The sequence below is a fragment of the Chrysochloris asiatica genome, unplaced genomic scaffold (assembly GCF_000296735.1).
Source record: "Chrysochloris asiatica unplaced genomic scaffold, ChrAsi1.0 scaffold00106, whole genome shotgun sequence".
Taxonomy (NCBI): domain Eukaryota; kingdom Metazoa; phylum Chordata; class Mammalia; order Afrosoricida; family Chrysochloridae; genus Chrysochloris; species Chrysochloris asiatica.
The window spans coordinates 4,891,022-4,896,878 of record NW_006408624.1 but is presented as its reverse complement, the minus strand read 5'-3'; the positions used below and the strand labels follow the sequence as shown (position 1 = coordinate 4,896,878).

The 5,857-nt window shown below is 46.1% G+C and overlaps 1 pseudogene; it reads left to right on the top strand.

Annotated features, from left to right (window-relative positions):
• The first annotated feature begins 238 nt into the window (after positions 1 to 238).
• Positions 239 to 714, top strand: LOC102819276 (annotated as a pseudogene).
• Positions 715 to 5,857: the final 5,143 nt, after the last annotated feature.

Here is a 5,857-nt window from a genome sequence, read left to right as displayed (position 1 = left end):
CCCTTTAAAAGTTCATGAATGGCCATCTAAGAAGCAACTATTGGTCTCTCCTCATATGGAGCAAAGAAAAGAGAAGAAAATCAAAGACACATGAAAGCAATTAGTCCAGTGGACTAATGGCCCACATGAACTTCAGTCTTCATGACCTTGAGTCAGAACAATATGGTACCTAGCTACCACTTTGAGAGTGATCGCATTAGAAGGTCCTGAATAGCACAGCAGCTTTAAGGAGCTCATCATGGCGATGGCCCCTAAATGGCGGGCAGTAGAGACCACAGGTGAGAAAGTGCTGTGTTATAAGGCCTTCATCAGTGATGTGCTTCAGTGGGACCTGTCAAAGGTGCTGGACCATCATGAGAAGGTATATGAGCAGCTGGCCAAATACCTCCAACCAAGAAGCATCATTGAGCAACTCAAGGAAGCGAAGTACTCAGAGTAATATTTGCAGGTGGATTTGGGCTGTAACTTCTTTGTTGACACAGTGGTCCCAGAGACCTCACAGATCTATGTGGCCCTTGGATATGTTTTTTTTAACTGGAGTTGACACTGGGAGAAAAGCTCAAGTTTATTGATCGTAAGAACTGTCTTCTCACAGAGCTCAGCGACAGCCTTACTAAGCATTCCATGAATATCAAGGCCCATATTTACATGTTATTCGAGGGACTTAGAGAGCTACAAAGTCTGCAGAATCCCCTCGAGATGCCTCGTCACTGATTTCCTGCTCCCCTCCCCAATATTAAAGAGTTTGAATGCCAAAAATAAAGGTCTTGAATAGATTTGGAGAAAAGTGTGGAGCAACACACAAAATCATAAAAAAGACCAGCTTATTGGTTGGATAGCTAGACATTCTTCAGGCCCTGAACTTGCCTCTGTGGTGTAATTTCCAGCCAAATAATGGAAAGACCTATAAGATCAACAATAACACTAGGGAGGTCTGCATACCTTAAAATAACCTACCGTTTAAGATCAAAAGGATATTTACCCAAGGAAAAGTTCAGAAGGCAGGGAGGGTTAGGAAAGAAGGAGGAATGGAAATAGGAAATGCAGAGAGAAAGTAGAATGAGTGATGTTACATTGTGGGGATTTCAATTAATGGCAGGAAACAAAATGTATGTGAAATGTTGATTGGAAAATTGATTTTCTCTGTAAGCTTTCACCCAATTCATAATCAATAGTTATAAGCAACAACAAAAACAAACCTTCTGCAAGAACTTCCAGGTCTGATAATAGATATGTGCTCAGCCAGTGTCTTCCAAACAGGTGAATGAGCTGTTTTCCCTTTGCTAGACCTTGAATCCTCCTTTCAGAACCCATTGCTTCTCACCTGAGGATCTTGTTAGAATGTAGATTCTGATTTTGTGGAGCTGAGAGTGCAGGGTCTCCATTTTAAACAAGCTCCCAGATTGTAGGGGTGTTTCTGGTCCATGGACCACACTCTCAGATGCAAGGTTCATTCCTACATCCTGACCCTTCAGAGGCACAGCATCAATTTTGCTACCTCTCTGCAAATGACCTTTAGCTCTGGTTTGGTCACCTCCAATGACAGTTACATTACTATCTTTAAGGTGAAGTTCCTTTACCATGGGAGCTGTGTAACTCAACATCCTCCATTCCCCCACTGGATTAAACTCTATCACCAGGCAACCTTTAGACATTACAAAAAAAAGTCAAGACCTACTTTCCTTCTGCTGGGTTTACTCTCCAGTCACAGTTCCTTCAGTGGGATATCTCTTCTGCACCTTGAAAAGTTGTCAAGGTCTCTCCTAAAGGGTTGTGAGAACTGCATGCAACACTCGGGGGAGGTCTGACTTAAACATGTGCAGTGAGGCATCACCTCCCTTAATTTGTACACCATACTTCTATTAATATAACCTAAAACTGAACTAAATTTCTCCAGCAGCCACCTCACTCTGTTGGCCTATGTTTATCTTGTGATCACCTAAGAACCCACACACTTGTTGTCCTCACACTTGCTAAGTGCTGTCAAATTGGTTACGATCATAACAACCCTATACAGGGTTTCTGAGAAGCAACTGGTAAATTTGAACCACAAATCTTGTGGTTGAATGTGTGTCCTATAGTACCATACCAGGACTCCAAACCCTCATACTAGTTCCTCTCTTATAATCATCCTACCAAACCAAACCCATCGACTAGATCTCGACTCACGGTGACCCTCTATGGATTTTCTAAGACTATAAATCTTTACAGAAACAGACAGCTTCATCTTTTTTCCATGGAGCAGTTGGTGGGTTTGAACCATCAACCTTGTGGTTAACAGTTCAGTTCTGATCCTATAGCGCCACACCAGGATTCCATATAAGTGACAATTCTGTTACATAACAATCCTAGGGTTTGTGGTTTGTGCTCAGTAAGTGGGGTCTGCCCCTGTCTGCATCCCCATCATGCACAGCCTCAGAGGTCTCTGCAGTTTTCTTGTTGGTTGGTCCATTGGAATATTCTCTTTAGCAGATCTGGTACTTTCTCTGCATTTTTGCCTTGCCTGCTTCCCCTCCCCCACTACAGCTCAGGACCCACAGACACTTCTTGCCATCTGGAACCAGCTGTAGCAGGAGGACATATAAACTAGGGAACTTGATGCAAAAGTTTTCCTCAAATAACACCAGGATTTGAAGACTTGCCATGCCCTGTAGGAGCAAGGTGCTGTTTGCACACATCATTGGCCAGAGGAGGTAGAGAGCAGTTGGAGCACTTCATTCATTCAATCATCCATAAGTTGTTTATTGAGTATCTACACTGGCCAGGCACTAATTTAGGTTCTGAAGAAAAGGAGAGACAAAGACAGATAATGTTCCTGTCTTCATGATCTGATGACACTTGATTGGGGTAACAGACAAATTAACCAAATAAAGACAGTGGGAAGAATCCTGGGATGGGGACAGGGGAAAGGAAACACTTTAGTCAAAGAAAAGGTGCAGCACAGCTGTTAAGGGCCCACACTCTGAAAGCAGAATGCCTGGAAGGGTTCAAACCCTGACTCTGGGCAAATTATAAGCTCTTTGACTCAGTTTTCTCATCTTTAAAATGAGGTTACTATTAAATACCTCTTGGGCACTTATAAAGTAGTTGGTACAGTACCTGGCACATAGTGAGTGGTTTCCATTTGATGAGTAATCTAAGAAGGCTTTTTTGAAGAAGTGATATTTAAGGAGAATCCTTACGATTGGACAGGAGTCATCCATGCACAGATCAGGAGAAAGGGAGAACGGTAAGTATAAATGCCCTGAGGTAGGGAAAAGCTTGGCTTGTTTAGGGGAACTGAAAGGAGATGATGGTGAGGGGTAGAGCAAAGGATAAGGAGGCCAGAGATTTTGGTGGGGCTGGTTAGGTGGCCTGGTGGTGGTCATTGCCAGTGGGTTTGAGTAATAAGGCAAGGCAAATGGGATGTCTCTGAAGGGTTTAAATAGGGACAGTCTGATTTGCCTGTTGTGCCATGGGGTGACTTGTGGGGGAGTCAGGAGGTGGGGCAAACCAGGGTGGGAGTCTCAATCCTGAGCTCAGGTCTGAGTTCAGCCCATAAACGTAGCCTGGAACCCTCCTCACAGTTACAGAATCTTCTTAATCCACCAGGGCCTGGAAGGGAGAAGCAAAGAGACCTGGAGGGTGGTTTTTGAGTGATGGTATTTTGCATCTTAATTGCATGCTAAACAGGCCCATGGGCAGGGCCAGCTGCAGATTTCTAGACTGGTGACTCAGGCCACAGAGCCTTAAAATATTTATTTTTTTGCTACATTTGGAATTCAGCACCTGAGCAGGAACCAACACCAGGAAGCAGAAGAACCTGTTGGCAACAACAACATGGAATCATGGGCTGCATGGCCTGCCCCCATCTCCTGAGCAGGCATCGGAGTGTGGAGAACTCTCCTCCACAGGGGCTGCTGGGGAATCTGCTGGGAGAGTGTGATGTCTCCATCTCAAACTGATTTTCCGCTTTGTAACCTGGGCCCCCAGTTTGCAGCCTGAGTCTCACATTCCTTTTGGGTCCATTTGAGGAAAACAATCTCACTTAGAGTCCTGGGTACATGAGCAAACAAGAGGGTATACTTTGGGAGTTGTATGTACACAGCTGCATTGACACAGATACGTGTCTTCCCCAAGGACCCACATCTGTGTGTGGTGGCAGGGGTACAACAGCACAGTGATTCAGACAGGTGTAGACTTGCAGCTCACTTCCACCACTAACCAGCACTGGGACATCAGCCAAGGCACTATTCCTCTCTGCCTTAAGTTTGTTGTTGCTGTTAAGTACCACCAAAACGGGACTAACACTCCTACCTCACCTCTGGGCTGTCATGAAGCTTTAATGCTTCAATGAGGTCATTCAGGCAAAGCACTTGATCCATTGTTCACCATGTTCTGAGCTCCCCATAACTGTTAATGGTGATTATTGTCCCACTATCTGTCTCTCTATGGGTTGGAACCGACTCGACGGCACTTAACAACAACAACAAACCTGTCGGTGGTGTGGAGGGCTAAGGGTTGGCTACTGATCACACTGTTAGTGGTTCAAACCCATTAGCCACCCTTTGGGAGAAAGACAAGGCTGTCCACTCTCATAAAGCTTTGTATTCTTGGAAAGCCTCTGCCCTATCCAGTCCCTATGAGTCAGAATCGACTTGATGGCCATGGATTTGGTTTTGGTTGGGTCTGCCAGTTTATGGTAGTGAGGCAGCTTGCATACTGATGTGGCGTTGGAAGTTATGCCACCAGTATTTCAAGTACCAGCAGAGTCACCTGTGGTGGACAGGTGTCAACAGAGCTTCCAACCTAAGACAGACTAGGAGGAAAGGTCTGGAAATCTACTCATGGCAATTAATCAGTGAAAACTTTATGGATCATGACAGAATATTGTCTGATATAGGGCTGGAAGATGAGCCCTTTGGACTGGCGGCACTCAAAACATAGAACGGCTGGAATAATGGACTCATATACACAATATTCATGATGATGCTGTGGGACCTGGCAAAGTTTCCTTCGGTTGTACATGGGGTTGCCATAAATTGGAGCTACCAGTAACTAACAACAACGCTCTTGTTAATATTATTGGTGTGCTCTGTGGGGCGTGTGTCATGCTTTGGGGCTGGCACCCACACTGGTCCATGATGAATCTGGCATGGACTCGGGTACCTGGGCACTCAAGAGGGGTTCATAATAGGGAGGTGACCAGGGAAAGGGGGATGCAGTCATCACCCTCTCCTTACAGGTTTGGATGCTGGGGGATGGGCTGGTAGGAAATTTCAATGTTGAGTGACTCAGACATCAGCTCTTTTATTTGAGAGTCTGCTGAAGCTGGGAGTGGGGCTGGATTACCATGAAGCACTCCTAATTTGTGCTGAGATATAAGGAGCTCATCACAACTGAAGGTGGGAGGGAAGGAGAGAGGGAGGGAGTTGCGGCTCTTCCTCAGCAGCTGGTGTGAGCTGGTCCTAGGTGAGCTAGCCTCTCTGGGTGGGGTGGGGGTGTCTGGGCTCAGCCTGATTGGGTAACTGTGACCCAGACTCTTCAGAGTCCCCTGTGCCACAGTGGCCTTGCACTAGGTCACCTCAGCCCTGGTCACCGTGGCAGGAGGCATCAGGGGAGGGATAAACACGCCTAGGCAGAGGGGCTTAGGAGAGAGACATGGGTGCAGAGAAGCCTGAACTCATATTTCTGAAAATTGGACAAGTTATTGAGGCTCTGTGAATGTCTGTCCTGCCTGGGGGCTGCATGGCTATAAATTAGAGGCTGGGCTGCCATTTATTAGAAACTGTGCCTCTCCCACTCCCCCAGCCCAGGTGCCTTGGGAGCAGGGGAGGGTGATGCAGCCCAGGTTTCCATGGATGCTGCTACCTTAATC